Source organism: Crassostrea angulata, chromosome 2, assembly GCF_025612915.1.
Source record: "Crassostrea angulata isolate pt1a10 chromosome 2, ASM2561291v2, whole genome shotgun sequence".
In the NCBI taxonomy this organism is placed as follows: Eukaryota; Metazoa; Mollusca; class Bivalvia; order Ostreida; family Ostreidae; genus Magallana; species Magallana angulata.
Genome location: NC_069112.1, coordinates 52,471,316 through 52,483,870, shown reverse-complemented (window position 1 = coordinate 52,483,870; position 12,555 = coordinate 52,471,316).

The following is a 12,555-nucleotide window of genomic DNA, read 5'->3' as shown; positions in this document are numbered from 1 at the left end:
GTACAAAAATAAATCCCACCACATGAAATGCCTGACTAAAATGTATGATGAAAGTTCAAGCAACTACGATTAATAGTTGCTGAAAATAGTTGCTGAAAACCTTTGACAAAAATTTGTTTGCAAATTTAGGATAAAATAAACCAGGAGTTTATCTCTTATGGGCACAAAAATGAATCCCATGCCTAAATAAAGAGTATTAAAATTTCAAGCACCTGCGATGAATGATTGCTGAAAAGAATGCGCGAAATTTTTGTTACGAACAAACAGACAGACGGACAGACAGAATGACAGATAGACAGAGAAGAAAGGAAACCACATTATACCCCATTCTCCTTCACATTCATCAGCAAGTTCACTGCTTTTGTCTGACTGATCTGTAAGGTAAACAAAAATTGTTTGTCTCTCTCTTTTTACATAATTTGTAAACTGATACATTCTTTTTAACTCAAATGACAGAGCAGTTGCTTTAAAAAAGGCAAAGCTGCAATTATTCATTATAAACAAATTTCATTTTCATTTTCACAATGCCCGATTAACATTAATCGTATGCAAAATACATACCAGATTCATAAGCGCATGTGGCCATTCTTTGTTAAGGTGGTTCTGCAAGTAAGTTTTTAATGTTAATGATTAAAAAATCAAAAATTAGAATAACATCAAAAGTACGAAAAGCCGAACTTTTTAAAGTTTTCATGTATAATATGTGTTCAATGAAAGCTTGAATTAGACTATTAATTGAGTTTAAAACGGAGTAATCTAATATCGAGTGAGATTTTGATTGTACTTCATTTTGGTATGACACTTTTATCGAATCTTGTGACATAATATTTCTTATAATGTTGCAAATTATGACGATAATATTGCTTCTTATTTTTTTGTAATGACCTAGAAAGCCGCTTCGATTAACAAGACATAACAAAAAATAGTTCAACAGTAGGCTAATTGTTCTCGAACAATTAGAGGTCTTTCCACCTTAATGTTTTTCAATGAATTGCTAGATTGCTCAATAAGGTATTCAAAAAATATTATACCTATGCTATATGTTGTACTAAAAAATGGGAAAACACAAAGCCATAAAATGATAAATGATTTTAAAGAGATTTTATTAATTTCAAGCCATTTTTCTAAGAATTCCATGTTGTATATAGCGTAAACAATTATTAAAATACATTTCTGAACTTTTTTCCACACACTCATATAAGCAGTACACCTAACAATAGAAGATAGTGTTCTAGAGGCTAGCTGTCTTTGTGCAAAATGAATGGGTTGACTGTAAAAACAAGTTCCACTTGAGTAATCACAGGACTTGATGTGATGCCTGGCTGACCCAGTAAAATACCCTATTACGCAATCCAGCAGGCTATTGAAACCCTTACTATAATTCTGTATTTCAAAATATATGAAAGTTCATTAATTAATAGCTTTCCAAATGACATTGACCTTTGACCTTTATGTCATTTTGCTTGGCCAAGGTAGACGCTTCTATTCCAAGTGGTCCAAACTCTCTATGATAGATGGTAAAAAAAATTTGAAGTGAATTTATCGAAGTTTCAATACTTTCAGGGGCAATAACTGCTAGAAGGGGGCATCAGATCCTTTCGGTATAAATTGATCGAAGAACCCTCTAAGTGTACTAAATACATTGGTAAAAGATCCAAGTCTCTATCTCTTATGGTTTCAGAGAAGTAGCAATAACAAATATTTAGTATAATAGGGGCAAAAACTCTGTAATTATTAAGAAGTATGAGCCAAGGGGCTATATTTTTAAATGTCTTAAGGTGTCCTACTACGTCCATGAAAACGTTTTTCTCTAGCACCCTAAACAAAAGAGATCTACAAACTCGTTAATTAACAGAATTCCAAATGACCTTGACATTTGACCTTTATGTCATTTGTTCGGCCAAGGTAGACGTTTCCATTCCAAGTGGTCCGAAGTCTCTATGATAAGTAATAAAGAAGTTGGAAGTGATTTTTATGGAAATTTAAATACTTTCAGGGGCTATAACTACTAGAAGTGGGCCTCAAACTCTTTCGGTATGAATAGATTGAAGAAGTCTTTAATAGTACTAAAGACAGTGGAAAAAGTTCCAAACCTCTATCGTTTATGGTTTCAGAGGAGTAACGATAACAAGCATTTCCTTCTCAAAGGGCAATGACTCTGTAAGTTCTGGGAGTTTTTTGACACAAGGTCAATTGGTAACATAACTTTTAATGAGCAATTACATCAATTTTAAATTATCTAGACAACCCTAATAACAAAAAAGTGACTCCGAGGTAAACAGAAGAAGAAGAAGAAGAAGAAGAAGAACTAGTAGACTAATTGTTCACGGAACAATTAGAGGCTTTTCTACCTCTTAAAATGGTTAAACCAATTACTCAAAATGTTGATAATTTAAGAGTAATTAGAGGAAAACCAATTTCTGACTCAATTTAAAAAGGAAATAAAAAAAGACCATGATGGGTTTCGAACCCGCCACCATTAGCTTTGCATTCGTATAAACTAAACACGAGGCCACGGTGACTTTTAACAAATGCATGTTTTAAATTCTATAGCCTGTCAATTGAATGAAAGTGATGCGATGCGATGTAAACAATACACACCCGTATGGTTTAGATCCGCCGTTTCATTACGAAAAACATCATTTTTAGACGGGGTCACATGGCCCCGTCTATTGATTTTCTGTCAGCCGAAGTCTCTAACCGGAAGGCACGCGTAGAACACATGAATTGAGTCAACGCGTAAGAAAATAGTGCAGAAAGTTTTCATGCATTTCAGTAAATATGTATTATAAAAACACGCATTAAATCTTTTTAAGTCCTCTGTGTATAAACAAAATTCTATTTAGAAAAAAAAACAAAAAGTTTTATTGATCAAAATATTCCTGCTCGGGTTCAAATGTGGAATGAGTTATGTAACTGAATGCACAGCGCCGTTGACGATTTAGTTGGTGTACGAGCTCATTAATCAATAGAAGAGGTTGATGGTGGAATCGAAATTAAAGTTCCCAAACGCAATGTGCCATCTTTGAAAAGTTGTGAATTTTATTTTGACAATCTTTCACCTTAATACTACCAAACTTCATGCGCAAGCCAAAGTTAAAATCGGGACGGGTTATATACAGATGTTTTACAAATTAAATAGGTGTTTCATTGGCTTCCAGTCTACTTGCAGTATGACTGACTGCTGTTCTTCTCTAAAGAACTTTTGTACAAAGAAAATAAAAACAAGTCTAAATTTGCCTTCTCGCTTGTTGGCTCTTTAGTTGATTAAACTGAATTTAAATTTTAAACAATGCATTGTAAGCAAAATGTATAATAGATTATACATTTTGGAAGACTTATATATCATATAATATATAATTACAATCTTATCGATTGAAGAACCAAGTTAAAGTAGATCCGGTGTTCTGTGATGTCACACTTTTTTGTAAAACTTTATATTCTAAAAAATTGTGCAAGGTAGTTTTATTTATTTTATGTCAATATAATCACATGGGTGTAATTAGAATTATTGGTAGGTTCAAGATATTTTCGCACTTAATTTTATCCTAAATTTCCAAATTTGTATACATCTTATCTATGCAAAGGGGAAATAACTCCTTTTCTGACTTTTCTCTCAGATGTATGTCTAAATGCTATAGTTTTTCTTATTCCAAGGATTAATTTTAAAATATTTTTGTAATTTTAGTTTTCTGATAAAGTTGACATTAAAATTAAACAAGAAAAACAAATTTCTGCCTACATGATTTTACTTTTAACAAAGCAAAATACAGTTTTCTGATGCTAAAATATGCTTTAGTTTATGTTTATCTGGCATCTCAAACAGTGTGATGACATGTATATTTTTTCTAACAATTGATGACATTTAAGTCTATTAAGTTGAAATCAATTCGGTTTTTCAACTTTCCTCAGAGAATATTACGAGTATGGAGTTACCTTAAATGTTAATGTTCATGTTTTCCGGCTTAGTTGGAATCAGGCTTTGGGTGAATTACATTGTAAAATAATGCATTTCATAACCATTACTTCATGAACTAGGGCATTCAATTACCATTACCATTACTTAATTTTCTTGAAGTAATGCATTACATTACCATTACATGAGTAAATTAACGCATTACCATTATTTTTTGAAAAGTCAATAAGTTTAAAAAAGTAATTTAAAAACTAACTAAAGAGTTTTTGTAGATATTTCATAAATAAAACATGCTGAAAATATTTATAGGTTCATCTTCATGTTTACTATCAGGTTCAAATTTAATGACTTATACAAGATTGCTGTTGTAGTTCTCAAAGTAACGTTGGTCCCGTAACATTTACACGCTAATGGCGGAGTTGACAATCTCTGTTATTTATGTCTCTGATTTTCGGAGTATGATTTTTTATGAAAGGAACGGTTGTATCGTATTTCGTGTAGGTGATGCACGAGTTTACACAAAAAGTAGTAAGTGGCGAATAGATTTATTTTTACCTATTAATTTTGCATGAATCGCAAATGAAGAAAATCTAGTAAGATAAGTCGGTTTTAAAAATCAAAATGGCGACCGTGACAAATCTTTTTATTGTCAAAGCTCTTGGAATCTTATTGTAAAAAAAATATGTCTAACGTCAGGTGCCTATGTTTGTTATTGGTTTACAAATGTTCACTTTTGTTAATTCAGCAGTTTTAGAGTTTTCGAGGTTTTCATAAAACTTTTATTACAGATACCGTCCGACTTGTGGCTTTTCCCTTGGATCACAAAATTAATAAAAATCTTATGATTAAAATCATCTACTTTGATATAGTTGTTTGATTTTCCCGGTTAGTAGAAATTTGTAAATTTTTTCCTTTGGGTCTTTTTTTACATAATATACCGTTGTGTCAATTTTCTACAATTATGAAGGCCGGGATAGTGTAAAATTTAGAGAAAGTATCAGACAATTGCAAAAAAGCCGAAATAACATAGATTGTCACAAATAATTTAAACTCATAAATTTTGGAAGCATATTCGAGGAAATTCAGGACAATTACTAATTCAAACGTTCAAGACCCCGTCTTTAAGTACTCTCAGTACTTTAATTAAATATGATTCAATGAGTTCACACAGTTCATTCTTCTTATTAGTAGCACAATTTCTAAATTCTCTTAATAAAAACATTTCCTGATCGTCTAGTTTTTTGTATATTAAAAGTACAGGCAATAAACTAAATGAATACAAAAAAACTCATCCCAGTTTAATATACTTTTTCTGCGCAGATTGTTTACGATTTACCTGTATTTTATATTTAGATTTCTTTGGAATAAGCTATATGCTACTTTAATTATGTTTATTACTGTTTATATCACTTGGTGATATAGTGATATATTTCACAATGTGTGTTCATTTTAAGATTGTACACACCAAATAAAAGTACGAATAATGCATGGTAGCTTCAGACAAAATACTTTAAATAGGCATATGTTAACTAATGACGTACGACCAATGCATGCAATGTTACACGTTTACAAAACAAACGTGTACTTGCAATTGCATTCTTTTTAGTATAGAAATAACGCATGAATTCTTACTTATTGAATATACCATATCACAAAAATCAGTTTCTAGGTCTTTTTTTCATACTTTTGTAAATTTTATGTTTAAATTATATATATTCGTTATTGCAAAGCAAAATTAACGAGTAAAACAGAAACAGATTTAATGATAAACATTTCGATTTTTAATCAAGTGAAGAAATCATTGCTTAACGTTCCGTTTGGTTACCGTGGTAATATTTTTAAATTCGTTTTCATTACTTAAAATAAACCATGAAATAAGCTTTAAAGTGTCATTTTCCAACCTTAACACAATCTTGCTATGGAAATGGGAGCGGCATTCAAATTTCAAATGAAATTCAACGTTTTTATTTATCAGTCTAATCAACTATAAATCGATGACTGTGCATAATCACCTGGTTCAAACTGTTTTCTTATAAAATCGATATTACTTTACATCTATTAATGAACCGTTGAAAATCTATATTTAGGGTTTTAATATTCATTTGTTTTAAATAAAACTTCATTTTATTTGATAAGATACAACTTTATGCAAGTACAATTCAAAGGCTATGCTTTTAACTCAAAGATACATAATTATTCAATTCATGCTACTTACAGTTCCAAAAATACAGCTGTCCACTTCACCACTGACAATAAATAACTGAATTACAAATATGTGCTGTACCCAAACACGAAGCTCGCAGGTTTATACATGTATAGTGATGTGAAAATAGAGCATTGTGTTTACGAAAGGATTCTTTTGGAAAGAGTGTTCAGTGATGCAAAATAACAATAAAAATCAATAGTAATTACTCTTTAATAGCAGATCTCGGGTATTGATGTGTTTACGCTGTAACTATTGAAAAATGTTGGATTGATTTAAATGTCTTCACCAACAAACGGCGACAAATCAACAATCTAAATTAATGTGTTAAATGCACTTACATCATTAATAAAACAATTTTGATGAATAATACTTGGACTCTAATGAAATAAAACAAGAGGCCTTAACGGTCACCTGAGTACTATATCACATAAACAGATTTGTCGAGTAGTCCCATATATGAACTTATCGTGTTTCATTTTTGAGTAGAAAAATTATAATATTGTAATGAAAACCACCTTCTTGCCTTTCGTAAAGTTTTAATAGTGCTTTACGATTTACTAATGCGTCAAAGTATAAATTTAACTGTGCATTACAACTTAATTTTCATTTCTTTGTATAAAATTTGTAAAATTGATAAATTGTATTTGCCTGTTCATTGGTTTCAATTAAATCCACATGTATCTTATTTGTGAAGATACAATGCATATCTGTATATAAGTACACCACAAAAGCTGTGTTATTAACTTAAATATTTCATTCATGCAACTTGCAGCCTAGTGTCTAATTCACCACTTAAAATGAATTTAAATTCAAAGATACCGCACCTACACATAAACCACGCAGTTTCATACATGAACATGTGCAGTGATGTGTTTTCTGGACCAAGGCAACCGGGGTAAATAAAGTCTGCAAGGCAACTGATTGCAAAGTTGCTACTCGGTCAATCGCAATTCGTTTCGACGGATCTACCAATTTTTAAATCAGAATGCATGTGCATATTATTCTTTTTGCTAAATTTACTGCGACCGTCTTTAATGCCACAGTAAGAATAATAGGGGTCTTCTGTATGTAATTAAGTTAAAATATATGAAAATTGTTTATTTATTAATTATTTTTTTATTTTTTTTATTTTCAAAAAAAAGTTCAAAACAACGAGCAAACAGTTGTGCAATAATTACCCTGCCCTCAATTTGGTAATCAGTTCAATTTGTCAAGTTAAAGGGGATCAGCAAAGCTCGAATAAAATTTTCAAAAAGTTGTAGATATACCGTTTGAAATAAACACCCATTATGGTCTTAGCTACTTATACATATTTGTATACTAGTATAGACAAAACAATTTGCTACGCAATAAAATGTTGTCATGTTAAAAGAAAACAAAAGGGAAATAAACACATTGAAAGGATCAAGATAATGAGTGTAACAGTACCCATAATGATTTTAAATATTATTCATTAATAGCTGAAGAAAAAAAGCAACGGCGCTTTAGTTATGAAAATGCGTGAAAATATACAACTTATATTTTTTGGAAGACTCACCGATTTCTGATTTTTCAACCGGTTACATGTACCATCGTTCCGACCGAGTAACCGGTTAAAAATTGCCATTCCTAAAATAAAGCATTGCGTTCAAATAGAATGAACGAATTATAAAAATTCAAATCTGTCGTAGCCTTACATAAGCTTTAAAACCACACATTTAATCATCAGACATTATTTCGTCCCCTGTAAGACTAACAAAAGATAATTGCTCTCAACCCCAGGTAAATTTAATGTTTACATAAAGATGTTTAAATTTGGCAAAACCGAATTAATTAAATATAAGATACATATATGATATAAATGTTGTCGAAAACCCATTGCTTTGTTGGATTAAGACACTAACAATAAATCAAGGAAGGATTTGTACACAAACCGCCCTGATTTTCTCAGCTCAACATAAAGTTAACGACTTCAATTTTACGTTGGCATCAAGTAATGAGCGTTTGATATCTGTTTGTTTCAATAAAACATATCTTATTTGTAAAGATATATCTCAATATGAGTACACTAAAACCTCTGTTTTAACTCAAAGATACATATCTAATTCATGCTGTTTACAGATCAAACATACGGCTGTCCACTTTACCACTTTACCATTGGTTATGAATTACTAAATTACAAATATAAATGCCGTATTCGCACATTAATCCTGCAGGTTTAAACATGTACGTGAACAGTGACGTATTTCCTTTATTAAGGCAACAGATGTAAAAAAAAAAATCAAACAAACAAACAAAAAACCAAAACAAAAGGTGTTCAATGATGAAAACTGTTAATCAAGATCAATGGTATTTCAAATTAACAGATTTCAAATATCGTTGCCTGTATTAATTGACATAATTATTGCCACAGTAATTGAAACCTGGTTTAAATGTCTCCACAGAGAAACTATGACGAATCGTCAAGCTTAACTTATGTGTTAATTGCAGTAACATAAATATTCAATCGCATAGACGTAAAACAGTGTGGTCAAATGGCTGATGAATTAATTAATTAGAAGTATTTGATCTGTGTAAAAATGGTTTACACATATTTTTATCCGTGGTAACTAGTAAAAATGTTCGAATAATACATGAAATGATTAACAATTACACGATGCAAAGACTGGGATATCATAAGAATGTATTGCTTTAGTGGAATGCATGGCACTAGCGATTTTCTCTTAATGACGATGTGACCCAACAAAAAAGTGGTCCTAATAAATAAAACCTATTATGAAAATTGCGATAACAAACAACTGAATAAACAAAATAACAAGGGTTAGCAAATTCACAGATCCACGATTCGACTTAACATCGTTATAAACATAAGCAAATATTTTGATATTTCAATCTGTTTGGATAAAGACAATTTTATGATTTGCAAAAAATTTCTAATTTGGATCTGATAAACAGCATTTTAATTTTTGTAAAATTATTCAACAAGTTTGTAAATAAACAATGTCCTCGTGTGATATGTAACGAACATTTTAATTATTCTTGTCAAAATCTTATTGACTAAATTTCAAGATTCTGAAATCAACGACAGCACATATTCAGTGATACAGTAAAGAGAAATGGCATTTTCCTTAAAACAGATATCAAGTATTAGGGCGTGTAGGATGTAATCATTGACACCTATGAATATCTACCTGTCTCCACACACAAGCTGCAATAAATCGACAAGATAATGTTCCATGCAAAAGCATGGATATGTTTACATTAGAAATATTCTGGCAGGTGAAATGCTTAAAATATGTGCCTCAAAATCTAGTTTTCAAGCAAAGGGAATCCATAAAAAGATTCTTTGTATGAGGCATAGGCTCACAAAAGGATCGATATGTAATAACATGTGTTCCTTGTTACAAATATCATCAATAAAAAACAACATTATATCCTCAAAAACAGATATCAAATATCAAGACTGCTTTATGCAATAAAATCAATATCAAATTGTGTAGCCTCCAACCAATTTTTACGCAAGTCACCTGATTATGTTGAATTATTAATTAATAACTGCCAATCTTTTGTGAGCTCAATTGTTTTGATCAGGACAAGTCTTGTCTACACATTTTAGCGGATGCCGAATCCGATTAAAACACGCCTTTCCTTATTATTATTTTCGTAATAACTCAGATTTGAAACAGAATTATACCTTATTTTGTGCAATTGATATTTTCCTTCCCATAAGGATAATTTATGCTAAACTACGTTGAATTGGAATCAGTAGTTCTTGAGAAGAAGATTTTTAAAAATGCACCCCCCTTTTTCTACAGTTTCAAGGTTTTCTCCGCTTTGAATATAGATTGGACTTTTATTTCTGCAATTTATATTTGCCCTCCCATAAGGATGCTTTGTGCCAAATTTGGTTGAAATTGGATAAGCGGTTTTAGAGAAGAAGTTCAAAACGTAAAAAGTTTACAGACGGACGGACAGACGGACGACGGACAAAAGGTGATCAGAAAAGCTCACTTGAGCTTTCAGCTCAGGTGAGCTAAAATCTAGTACGATGCAATCATTATTATAATTGATTTACCTGTCTCGATAGACAAAATGCGATAAATCATCAAGCTAGACTACTGCTTTATGCAATAAAATCAATATTAAATTGTGTAGACGCCAATTTTTACGCAACTCAGGTGATTATGTTTCTTCGATCAAATTTCACTACCTGGCTTTGCACACTTTTCAAACATCAATCAATAGATGACAGTGACAGAGGAACGGGTTTGACATACTCTTAGTCATATCAAATTAAAACTGTTGAAGTTTCAGTTAGTTCATTTAAACAAACAATAAAAGTAATCCAATAAAATTTAATCAAATACAGGAATGATGATATACACAGATTCAACCTTAATTAAAATGCCACATATATGAAACATATTGATACAGAAGTACAAGCGTGAAATAAGCATCTCATATAGTCCAAAATGTTATATGTTTTATCTGGGAATATCTTCTTATGACTATGAAAATTATTTCAATCAACCTATACCGAGTGTTAATGAGAATCGGTTGTATCAAAAATGTAAATTGTAGAATGTGGAAAGCCGGAATTTTTTTTTTATAACAAACTAGACTTTGACCCGTGCGTGCACGGGTTGACATTGCATATTATATACGAAATAGATACATCGACACACCGTATTGTTGACATTTACATAATCAAGCTTTAAGAATACAATAATGCTATTAGTTTCACTACATTCTGCTTAATAAGAATAATCTAACTGTGTTTCGGGACAGGCCTTCGCCGCATTTAAAATGCCTCCGATATACCCGTAATGTAGCAAAAAAATAAATGCAGAATCACTCCGAAACGATTTTGGAGGAAATTAATGAGGCTGCATTGAAAATAACAGTCAAATTTTCATCTAGAAATCATATTAACTTTTTCACAAACGTTTTTTACTCGCTTCGAATTTACACACCCTGTTGACATCCGGAACTCTGGTAATATTTCATTTTTAAATGCACTGAGTTGGAGTTATCTCCCGTATTCCTTTGATGAACAGAATATAAGACTTTTCAATGAAAATGTACATGTATTTGTAATATCGTTTCTGAGTTTATCCATGCAAATGTGATATTGTGGAAACACAAACTAAAGAGCCTCCCGTGATTTAGCGTGAGTGTAATGCACATGTGCAAGATTGTAAAATCCAAATAATCCAGATGATTTCCGGATTTCTTATAGGAGTTTTCGTTGATTATTAAATGGCGAAGCTTGATTGAAAAAAATAAAAATAAATTGGTAATCTTCAAGTAAATCTTTAAAATATATAAAACAAAAGACAGCACTCTTCCGATTTCTCGGTATTAAAGCGCATAAATTCGAGTCTATTATTTTAATATAGTAGTATAGATATAACCAAGAAAGAAACATTGATGGCTATTAAATAAGTATGAATAATACCTTAATTCTCCTTTGATGGTAAAATAATATATATATGCGTTTTCCGAATCTATTTTGTAAGTAGTTTATATTAATTAGAAACTTTTATTTAATCTCATTTCCTACACATATAAGCAAGAAAATCTTAATTTTTTTAATGATATAACTTATGGGTGAACTATATAAATAATTAACAACGATGAAATAATCAGCTTTTTGATTTTATCCTTTTTATTAGCCAATCACAGATACAGTCTATACAGACATAGTTACAGATATGATAGTTGAAAACATTGTACAAAATACATTAATTTTTATCAAGCCTGAATCAAGTTTTTAAAGAACCTTAATCCTTGCTAAAACATGATTAATTTTCGAAATTATCTTTTACCATAGTTTTGCACCAGAATTTAGAATCCCGATCATAGAATTTGAGGACAAAGATTTTGCGATGTTCATAAGAATTTATTTATACAGAAATATTTTTTTGTAACTTTTTCGTATTTTTTTTTACATGGTCCCATAAAAGTGGAAAAGGGGGTGGGGGCAACTCTTTTATTTCAATTTTTTGTATGCTAATTTAATAAAAATCTTTGCTGCGTAAAAAGGTGTGGGGGGGGGGTGCAGGACCCCCTGATGCTACGTGCCTGTATTCTTACGCCATAGCTAGGTCACTGGATCATGTAGATTTCTGTCCTGTCATGCATGTAATGTATGAACTACAATCGATTTTTTTAAGAACAATGAATCTAATAGCAGTTTAGAATGTGAATATTCTTACGCTACAGCTAGGTAACTATATCACGTAAATTTCTGTCCAGTGATAAATGTATGAATTACGATACATTTTATTAAGTAATACAAGAGAAAAACTTAATATTTACATTTAAATATATTTTTACATTCTTTAATTATGCATATATAAATTAACTATCGGTGGATAACTGTTTTACAATACACTCGTGAGTATCAGATTTTTTAGTACACACCAAAGCTTTATGCATATCAATCAATACT